The sequence below is a fragment of the Rutidosis leptorrhynchoides genome, chromosome 1 (assembly GCF_046630445.1).
Source record: "Rutidosis leptorrhynchoides isolate AG116_Rl617_1_P2 chromosome 1, CSIRO_AGI_Rlap_v1, whole genome shotgun sequence".
NCBI lineage: Eukaryota > Viridiplantae > Streptophyta > Magnoliopsida > Asterales > Asteraceae > Rutidosis > Rutidosis leptorrhynchoides.
The window spans coordinates 600,117,675-600,129,916 of NC_092333.1; positions in this window are offsets into that span (position 1 = coordinate 600,117,675).

Sequence of the window (12,242 nt, forward strand, 5' to 3'; positions counted from 1 at the left end):
TTCTATTTCGGAGTTTTGTCCTTTCGTTTCTTCTTTTTGCGATTAAGCACCGCTTGTAATAGTCCAGAATTTCCAGATATGAATTTCGGAATGAGCATTGTTAATGTTCTAGGAAAGAATTTGTAATGGCACAATCTTGATTTGTTAAATTACCAGAATATCCTGGAAAAGACCGAATCATCAAGGAATTATTTTCTTGATATTTTAAAGGTTAAATATAATAACAGAGTCGTGTAACATGGTACATGATGATGTTACGATCTATGAATCATCACGTTCCATTTAGCTCAGCATGACTTACTGTAATATAATCACGTCGATCAAGTGTCATTATATTATACTAACTCATGCTTCAGTTCCCAACACTACTTCAAAAATGTTCCTATTTTAAACTCGAATGTTTCAGAATTTAGAAACTAAAATAGTTTCTTTTACGATGTAATACAGATCGCGCGAAGAGATAAATGATTTCAAATAAGAATAATTATGAAAATATCTTCAGAAATATGGAGGATATTTATAATGAAAGATATGATGATATCTTAGGATTTCTAATATCAGAGGATGATGGAGGATATTGTCCGCATGGATTTAGAGTCATGAGCAAGGTATTTGTTAATGACTTCAGCAGATACTGAATCATTTGGATTCTTTGAAGGCAGGTTCAGTCTTTGTGATTTATCCACAGCCTCCTTCATACTTTGCTCAATACGTTTTCCAGTTTCAAAACTTCTCTTTTTCTGCGCTTTGCCAGCACACTATTCATTATCATCAAACTTTTTACTATTAAGGTCGTTTTATAGTTTTTGCTGCTTCATCAACATTTCAAGAACTATTCCGCAGTTCAGGGTGTTTTTCAGAAACTTCACATTCAAGTATGTAAGTCCAGGAGATAGACGTTATATGTACATATATAACTGTTGGCGTAGACATGCTGCGAGATTTCAAAATACTGATTGCTAATTCTCGATGATTCGTATAGCAATTTTCGTTACAAGATGTGAATGAGTAAATGATAAGGTTTCGATAAATATACTGATTCTTCGGAATGCCCAAGATCAGTGAAGTTGTTGGTAAGTTTATTGCTAATGTGGTGGAATATGAAAAGTTCTCCGGTAACAAAAGGGTAATCACATATATCAAGATTATGATAAGGCTACTCCGAATGAAAAATTGAAGTTGTCTTGCTGGAGCTGTGATATAATTTGCTACTTTGCAAAGGAATTGCAAAGTAATTTTTTTTTTTTTTGCTAATAAATGCCAAAGGATCTGACACATATCTGTGTTGAATTATGACTTTGGTTTCGAGAGCTTTTTTTTAAGTACATAACTGTAGGTAATATGTGGTTGAATCATCATCTCGATTGCTCATTATTTGAAGTGTCTTCAGAAATTTTCGAAGGGTTTGAACACAGATTGTAATCGTTAATATACATCTGATGTTCTAACACAGTATTGAAGTCAAAGTATAGCTTTGAAAGATGTAAGAATCTAAAAGTGATGGTACCGGTTATATTTCGTATTGAATTTTGAGGTTTCAAAATCAGAATATGTAATTGGGTTTGAATGAGTATTGTTGTTTTGATTGCTATGAAAGAATGTATATTATTGAGAAAGTAGGAAGTATTGTTGATAATTTGCTTAACCAGATTCTAAGAATGTAACATATTAATTGTGAATATATATATATATATATATATATATATCTCTCGGGTATTACCTACCCGTTAAAAAAATTTCACAATTAATATTTTGTACAAAAGAATTTTATTTCAGTCTTTATGAAAATATATATGTATATATTTTCATAAGATGTAACATAGATTTCAATGAGTCAATACTAAATTTAACTCATTCGATTTATGGTTGAAACCAGAATTGAATAATCCCTTGAAGGCTTTAGAGATTACATAAGTATTTCTTCAATAATATTGAAATTGTGAATCAATACTTCGTTATTTGTTGAGATGTGATGTTGGTTTTCGTTAAATTCTTGTGAACTTCGCAAAGTACGAATGATGTTATCTGAAAAGTTTCGGGTACATCGATGATGAAAGTGTAAAATCAAATATATACTTGATTTATTATGAATTGGAATTTGTTGAATTGCGACAGAGATTGTAGTTAACGCTGGTTAAGTTACGGCCGAAGGACGTACATTATTGCATATATGTAATATGAATTAACCGAGTAGTTAAGATTCACACACAATAGCTTAGCACGGAAAGATTTATTTCAAAATATATATATATATATATATATATATATATATATATATATATATATATATATATATATATATATATATATATATAAAATATACATATAATTTCTTCAGAGGGAATGAGTTAATTCTTCATAACTCGTTGATACAATATACGCGTTATTGATTCGTAATGATGTCACATTGATTCTTGAACTGACGGAGTTTGTGATGTTATAGGTGTTGTTGATTCTGATGTTGACTGTACTTACGATGCTGGTGACGCTGACGATACTGTTGATGCTGTTGGTAAAGCAAGTTTAGCTTGTTAATCACACACCATTTTTGTTAGGGTTTCTACTCTTCCTTCTATCATTTTGGTTCGCTTAACTGATTTATGGTTAGAGCTAGATTAGATAATCTTTAAGACTTTAGAGATTACATAATCGTCGCGGAATGTTTCTCCAATGAAGTTATGAATTAATACTTCGTCAGTTATTGTTGTTGGTACTCCTTGGTATCTATGGTGCGTATGACGTTGATGCTCGTGGGGCAGATTGTGAAGTTGAGGTTTACGACGCGGTTGTGGTTGGAGGTGGTAATGGTACTGTTGGCGTTGATGATGGTGGTACTGGTTATGCTGCTGGTGCTGCTGCTGGTGTTTGTAATCTCTGCACCATATTCTCCAAAGCCACTACCCGAGCGCGAAGCTCGTTGACTTCTTCTATTACACCGGGGTGATTGTTGGTTCGGACGAGCGGATAAATAAAATCTAAAATTTGATGTAATATATAATCGTGACGAGATACTCTGGAAATGAGAGAGAAAATGGTGTTTCAGACAGGTTCGCCGGTAAGTGCTTCAGGTTCTTCTTCAAGAGGGCAATGTGGCGGATGGAAAGGATCGCCTTCTTCTTGTCTCCAATGATTGAGGAGGCTACGAACCCATCCCCAATTCATCCAGAATAGATGATGGTTGATTGGTTATTCCATTCCGGTTACACTAATGACGAATTCCATTTCGTACGATTGAATAAAGGATTTTTCGATATGAAATGATTTTTCCGGCTACCGTGTGGTATTCTAATTACATAGAATATCCATATATATAGAACAAAAGATTTCGTAGATTACGGAGGAATTTACAGAATATATCAGACAAAGTTTAAACTAACAGATACGATAAGATATGATTTAGCAGATACGCTAAGATATGAATTTTGTCTATACACTACTCATGCAATTAATGTAGCAAGACGTGTCTAGACTAATAATGATAAGCAGGTAATTTCCTAAGGATGATAAGCAGATGATTTCTGACTAAAAATGATAAGCAAAACATTTGACATGCAGACACGGTCGAAGTCCAGACTCACTAATGCATCCTAACGACTTATCAGTTAGACACACTAATGCAGACCTGGTTCGCTAAGACCACCGCTCTGATACCAACTGAAAGAACCCGTTCATATACATTATAAATGATTCACAATAGTTGATTACATCGCGAGGTATTTGACCTCTATATGATACATTTTACAAACATTGCATTCGTTTTTAAAAGACAAACTTTCTTTACATCGAAATTTGATAGGCATGCATACCATTTCGTAATATCCACTATCCAACTATAAGTTGACTTAATAGTAATCTTTGATGAACTCAATGACTCAAATGCAACGTTCTTCGAAATATGCCATGAAAGACTCCAAGTAATATCATGAAAATGAGCAAACGCACAGCGGGAGATTTCTTTCAATCCTGAGAATAAACATGCTTTAAAGTGTCAACTGAAATGTCCCGTTCTTATTTAAAAACGTTCCATATTAATTGATTTCGTTGCGAGGTTTTGACCTCTATATGAGACGTTTTTCAAAGACTGCATTCATTTTAAAACAAACCATAACCTTTATTTCATCAATAAAGGTTTAAAAAGCTTTACGTAGATTATCAAATAATGATAATCTAAAATATCCTGTTTACACACGACCATTACATAATGGTTTACAATACAAATATGTTACAACAAAATAAGTTTCTTGAATGCAGTTTTACACAATATCATACAAGCATGGACTCCAAATCTCGTCCTTATTTAAGTATGCGACAGCGGAAGCTCTTAATAATCACCTGAGAATAAACATGCTTAAAACGTCAACAAAAATGTTGGTGAGTTATAGGTTTAACCTATATATATCAAATCATAATAATAGACCACAAGATTTCATATTTCAATACACATCCCATACATAGAGATAAAAATCATTCATATGGTGAACACCTGGTAACCGACATTAACAAGATGCATATATAAGAATATCCCCATCATTCCGGGACACCCTTCGGATATGATATAAATTTCGAAGTACTAAAGCATCCGGTACTTTGGATGGGGTTTGTTAGGCCCAATAGATCTATCTTTAGGATTCGCGTCAATTAGGGTGTCTGTTCCCTAATTCTTAGATTACCAGACTTAATAAAAAGGGGCATATTCGATTTCGATAATTCAACCATAGAATGTAGTTTCACGTACTTGTGTCTATTTTGTAAATCATTTATAAAACCTGCATGTATTCTCATCCCAAAAATATTAGATTTTAAAAGTGGGACTATAACTCACTTTCACAGATTTTTACTTCGTCGGGAAGTAAGACTTGGCCACTGGTTGATTCACGAACCTATAACAATATATACATATATATCAAAGTATGTTCAAAATATATTTACAACACTTTTAATATATTTTGATGTTTTAAGTTTATTAAGTCAGCTGTCCTCGTTAGTAACCTACAACTAGTTGTCCACAGTTAGATGTACAGAAATAAATCGATAAATATTATCTTGAATCAATCCACGACCCAGTGTATACGTATCTCATTATTGATCACAACTCAAACTATATATATTTTGAAATCAACCTCAACCCTGTATAGCTAACTCCAACATTCACATATAGAGTGTCTATGGTTGTTCCGAAATATATATAGATGTGTCGACATGATAGGTCGAAACATTGTATACGTGTCTATGGTATCTCAAGATTACATAATATACAATACAAGTTGATTAAGTTATGGTTGGAATAGATTTGTTACCAATTTTCACGTAGCTAAAATGAGAAAAATTATCCAATCTTGTTTTACCCATAACTTCTTCATTTTAAATCCGTTTTGAGTGAATCAAATTGCTATGGTTTTATATTGAACTCTATTTTATGAATCTAAACAGAAAATGTATAGGTTTATAGTCGGAAAAATAAGTTACAAGTCATTTTTGTAAAGGTAGTCATTTCAGTCGAAAGAACGACGTCTAGATGACCATTTTAGAAAACATACTTCCACTTTGAGTTTAACAATAATTTTTGGATATAGTTTCATGTTCATAATAGAAATCATTTTCTCAGAATAACAACTTTTAAATCAAAGTTTATCATAGTTTTTAATTAACTAACCCAAAACAGCCCGCGGTGTTACTACGACGGCGTAAATCCGGTTTTACGGTGTTTTTCGTGTTTCCAGGTTTTAAATCATTAAGTTAGCATATCATATAGATATAGAGCATGTGTTTAGTTTATTTTAAAAGTCAAGTTAGAAGGATTAACTTTTGTTTGCGAACAAGTTTAGAATTAACTAAACTATGTTCTAGTGATTACAAGTTTAAACCTTCGAATAAGATAGCTTTATATGTATGAATCGAATGATGTTATGAACATCATTACTACCTTAAGTTCCTTGGATAAACCTACTGGAAAAGAGAAAAATGGATCTAGCTTCAAAGGATCCTTGGATGGCTCGAAGTTCTTGAAGTAGAATCATGACACGAAAACAAGTTCAAGTAAGATCATTACTTGAAATAAGATTGTTATAGCTATAGAAATTGAACCAAAGTTTGAATATGATTATTACCTTGTATTAGAATGATAACCTACTATAAGAAACAAAGATTTCTTGAGGTTGGATGATCACCTTACAAGATTGGAAGTGAGCTAGCAAACTTGAAAGTATTCTTGATTTTATGAAACTAGAACTTTTGGAATTTATGAAGAACACTTAGAACTTGAAGATAGAACTTGAGAGAGATCAATTAGATGAAGAAAATTGAAGAATGAAAGTGTTTGTAGGTGTTTTTGGTCGTTGGTGTATGGATTAGATATAAAGGATATGTAATTTTGTTTTCATGTAAATAAGTCACGAATGATTACTCATATTTTTTTAATTTTATGAGATATTTCATGCTAGTTGCCAAATGATGGTTCCCATGTGTGTTAGGTGACTCACATGGGCTGCTAAGAGCTGATCATTGGAGTGTATATACCAATAGTACATACATCTAAAAGCGGTGTATTGTACGAGTACGAATACGGGTGCATACGAGTAGAATTGTTGATGAAACTGAACGAGGATGTAATTGTAAGAATTTTTGTTAAGTAGAAGTATTTTGATAAGTGTATTGAAGTCTTTCAAAAGTGTATAAATACATATTAAAACACTACATGTATATACATTTTAACTGAGTCGTTAAGTCATCGTTAGTCGTTACATGTAAGTGTTGTTTTGAAACCTTTAGGTTAACGATCTTGTTAAATGTTGTTAACCCAATGTTTATAATATCAAATGAGATTTTAAATTATTATATTATCATGATATTATCATGTATGAATATCTCTTAATATGATATATATACATTAAATGTCTTTACAATGATAATCGTTACATATATGTCTCGTTTAAAAATCATTAAGTTAGTAGTCTTGTTTTTACATATGTAGTTCATTGTTAATATACTTAATGATATGTTTACTTATCATAGTATCACGTTAACTATATATATATCCATATATATGTCATCATATAGTTTTTACAAGTTTTAACGTTCGTGAATCACCGGTCAACTTGGGTGGTCAATTGTCTATATGAAACATATTTCAATTAATCAAGTCTTAACAAGTTTGATTGCTTAACATGTTGGAAACATTTAATCATGTAAATATCAATCTAAATTAATATATATAAACATGGAAAAGTTCGGGTCACTACAGTACCTACCCGTTAAATAAATTTCGTCCCGAAATTTTAAGCTGTTGAAGGTGTTGACGAATCTTCTGGAAATAGATTCGGGTATTTCTTCTTCATCTGATCTTCACGCTCCCAGGTGAACTCGGATCCTCTACGAGCATTCCATCGAACCTTAACAATTGGTATCTTGTTTTGCTTAAGTCTTTTAACTTCACGATCCATTATTTCGACGGGTTCTTCGATGAATTGAAGTTTTTCATTGATTTGGATTTCATCTAACGGAATAGTGAGATCTTCTTTAGCAAAACATTTCTTCAAATTCGAGACGTGGAAAGTGTTATGTACAGCCGCGAGTTGTTGAGGTAACTCAAGTTGGTAAGCTACTGGTCCGACACGATCAATAATCTTGAATGGTCCAATATACCTTGGATTTAATTTCCCTCGTTTACCAAATCGAACAACGCCTTTCCAAGGTGCAACTTTAAGCATGACCATCTCTCCAATTTCAAATTCTATATCTTTTCTTTTAATGTCAGCGTAGCTCTTTTGTCGACTTTGGGCGGTTTTCAACCGTTGTTAAATTTGGATGATCTTCTCGGTAGTTTCTTGTATAATCTCCGGACCCGTAATCTCTCTATCCCCCACTTCACTCCAACAAATCGGAGACCTGCACTTTCTACCATAAAGTGCTTCAAACGGCGCCATCTCAATGCTTGAATGGTAGCTGTTGTTGTAGGAAAATTCTGCTAACGGTAGATGTCGATCCCAACTGTTTCCGAAATCAATAACACATGCTCGTAGCATGTCTTCAAGCGTTTGTATCGTCCTTTCGCTCTGACCATCAGTTTGTGGATGATAGGCAGTACTCATGTCTAGACGAGTTCCTAATGCTTGCTGTAATGTCTGCCAGAATCTTGAAATAAATCTACCATCCCTATCAGAGATAATAGAGATTGGTATTCCATGTCTGGAGATGACTTCCTTCAAATACAGTCGTGCTAACTTCTCCATCTTGTCATCCTCTCTTATTGGCAGGAAGTGTGCTGATTTGGTGAGACGATCAACTATTACCCAAATAGTATCAAAACCACTTGCAGTCCTTGGCAATTTAGTGATGAAATCCATGGTAATGTTTTCCCATTTCCATTCCGGGATTTCGGGTTGTTGAAGTAGACCTGATGGTTTCTGATGCTCAGCTTTGACCTTAGAACACGTCAAACATTCTCCTACGTATTTAGCAACATCAGCTTTCATACCCGGCCACCAAAAATGTTTCTTGAGATCCTTGTACATCTTCCCTGTTCCTGGATGTATTGAGTATTTGATTTTATGAGCTTCTCTAAGTACCATTTCTCTCATATCTCCAAATTTTGGTACCCAAATCCTTTCAGCCCTATACCGGGTTCCGTCTTCCCGAATATTAAGATGCTTCTCCGATCCTTTGGGTATTTCATCCTTTAAATTTCCCTCTTTTAAAACTCCTTGTTGCGCCTCCTTTATTTGAGTAGTAAGGTTATTATGAATCATTATATTCATAGATTTTACTCGAATGGGTTCTCTGTCCTTCCTGCTCAAGGCATCGGCTACCACATTTGCCTTCCCCGGGTGGTAACGAATCTCAAAGTCATAATCATTCAATAATTCAATCCACCTACGCTGCCTCATATTCAGTTGTTTCTAATTAAATATGTGTTGAAGACTTTTGTGGTCGGTATATATAATACTTTTGACCCCATATAAGTAGTGCCTCCAAGTCTTTAATGCAAAAACAACCGCGCCTAATTCCAAATCATGCGTCGTATAATTTTGTTCGTGAATCTTCAATTGTCTAGACGCATAAGCAATCACCTTCGTTCGTTGCATTAATACACAACCGAGACCTTGCTTTGATGCATCACAATAAATCACAAAATCATCATTCCCTTCAGGCAATGACAATATAGGTGCCGTAGTTAGCTTTTTCTTCAATAACTGTAACGCTTTCTCTTGTTCATCATTCCATTCAAATTTCTTCCCTTTATGCGTTAATGCAGTCAAGGGTTTTTCTATTCTGGAAAAGTCTTGGATGAACCTTCTGTAGTAACCAGCTAGTCCTAAAAACTGGCGTATGTGTTTCGGAGTTTTCGGGGTTTCCCACTTTTCAACAGTTTCTATCTTTGTCGGATCCACCTTAATACCTTCTTTGTTCACTATGTGACCGAGGAATTGAACTTCTTCCAACCAAAATGCACACTTTGAAAACTTAGCGTACAATTCTTCCTTCCTCAATACTTCTAACACCTTTCTCAAATGTTCACCGTGTTCTTGGTCATTCTTTGAGTAAATAAGTATGTCATCAATGAAAACAATGACAAACTTGTCAAGGTATGGTCCACACACTCGGTTCATAAGGTCCATGAACACAGCTAGTGCATTAGTTAAACCAAACGGCATGACCATAAACTCATAATGACCGTAACGTGTTCTGAAAGCAGTCTTTGGAATATCATCTTCTTTCACCCGCATTTGATGATACCCGGAACGAAGTCAATCTTTGAATAAACAGACGAGCCTTGTAGTTGATCAAATAAGTCGTTGATTCTCGGTAGTGGGTAGCGGTTCTTGATGGTAAGTTTGTTCAACTCTCGGTACTCGATACACAACCTGAATGTACAATCTTTCTTCTTGACAAACAAAACAGGAGCTCCCCACGGTGATGTGCTTGGTCGAATGAAACCACGCTCTAAAAGTTCTTGTAATTGGCTTTGCAGTTCTTTCATCTCGCTGGGTGCGAGTCTGTAAGGAGCACGAGCTATTGGTGCAGCTCCTGGTACAAGATCTATTTGAAATTCAACGGATCGATGTGGGGGTAATCTCGGTAATTCTTTCGGAAATACATCGGGAAATTCTTTTGCAATGGGAACATCATTGATGCTCTTTTCTTCAGTTTGTACTTTTTCGACGTGTGCTAGAACAGCATAGCAACCTTTTCTTATTAGTTTTTGTGCCTTCAAATTACTAATAAGATGTAGCTTCGTGTTGCCCTTTTCTCCGTACACCATTAAGGGTTTTCCTTTTTCTCGTATAATGCGAATTGCATTTTTGTAACAAACGATCTCTGCTTTCACTTCTTTCAACCAGTCCATACCGATTATCACATCAAAACTCCCTAACTCTACAGGTATCAAATCAATCTTAAATGTTTCGCTAACCAGTTTAATTTCTCGATTCCGACATATATTATCTGCTGAAATTAATTTACCATTTGCTAATTCGAGTAAAAATTTACTATCCAAAGGCGTCAATGGGAAACTTAATTTAGCACAAAAATCTCTACTCATATAGCTTCTATCCGCACCCGAATCAAATAAAACGTAAGCAGATTTATTGTCAATAAGAAACGTACCCGTAACAAGCTCCGGGTCTTCTTGTGCCTCTGCCGCATTAATATTGAAAACTCTTCCGCGGCCTTGTCCATTCGTGTTCTCCTGGTTCAGGCAATTTCTAATAATGTGGCCCGGTTTTCCACATTTATAACAAACTACATTGGCATAACTTGCTCCGACACTACTTGCTCCGCCATTACTCGTTCCGACACCATTTGTTCCTTTTGTTCTGTTAACCCCTGGTCCGTAAACCTCACACTTCGCCGCGCTATGACCATTTCTTTTACACTTGTTGCAAAATTTGGTGCAGAACCCCGAGTGATACTTTTCACATCTTTGGCATAGCTGCTTCTGATTGTTGTTGTTGTTGCGATTAATGTTGCGATTGTTGGGATAATTGTTGCGATTATTGTTGTAATTGCTGTTGTTGTTGTATTGGTGATTCTTATCACCGTTTTCCTCCCACTTTCTTTTGACTTGCTTCACATTGGCCTCTTCAGCAGTATGTTCTTTAATTCTTTCTTCAATCTGGTTCACTAGTTTGTGAGCCATTCTACATGCCTGTTGTATGGAGGCGGGCTCGTGTGAACTTATATCTTCTTGGATTCTTTCCGGTAATCCTTTCACAAACGCGTCGATATTCTCTTCCTCATCTTCGAACGCTCCCGGACACAATAGGCATAATTCTGTGAATCGTCTTTCGTACGTGGTAATATCAAATCTTTGGGTTCGTAACCCTCTAAGTTCTGTCTTGAGCTTATTGACCTCGGTTCTGGGACGGTACTTCTCGTTCATTAAGTGCTTGAATGCTGACCACGGTAGTGCGTAAGCATCATCTTATCCCACTTGCTCTAGATAGGTATTCCACCATGTTAATGCAGAACCTGTGAAGGTATGCGTAGCGTACTTCACTTTGTCCTCTTCAGTACACTTACTTATGGAAAACACCAATTCGACCTTCTCGGTCCACCGTTTCAATCCGATCGGTCCTTCGGTTCCATCAAATTCTAAAGGTTTGCAGGCAGTGAATTCTTTGTAGGTGCATCCTACACGATTTCCTGTACTGCTAGATCCAAGGTTATTGTTGGTATGTAGCGCAGCTTGTACTGCGGCTATGTTTGAAGCTAGAAAAGTACGAAATTCCTCTTCATTCATATTCACGGTGTGTCGAGTAGTCGGTGCCATTTCCTTCAAAATAGTCAAATGGAACAAGTTAATCATACAGAATATTAAGAGTAGTTAATAGTATTTCGTAGCATAATATGAACTCATTTATAAAAGCTTTTTCTTCATATTAGCGTTTTATAAGTTTAAATTCGGGTAGTACCTACCCGTTAAGTTCATACTTAGTAGCTAATATACAATTCAACTACTAAAATTCTATATGAAAAACTGATTATAATAATATTTCACGTTCAAACTTTTACACAATATTTTACAAACTTACAATACCGCTTATTTTACATATTGCATGAAATATAGCACACAATAAATTTGATACAAGATGATTGTGAAGATAATTCTAGCTAGTACACAAGTCGTTCAGCAAAGGCAATAAAGACACGTAATTCATACGTCCAGAAACAAGTCATGCATTCTGGTTTTACTAGGATTACTTCCCATCCTTGGTCTTGTGGAACATAACCGTTATGGCCATTGA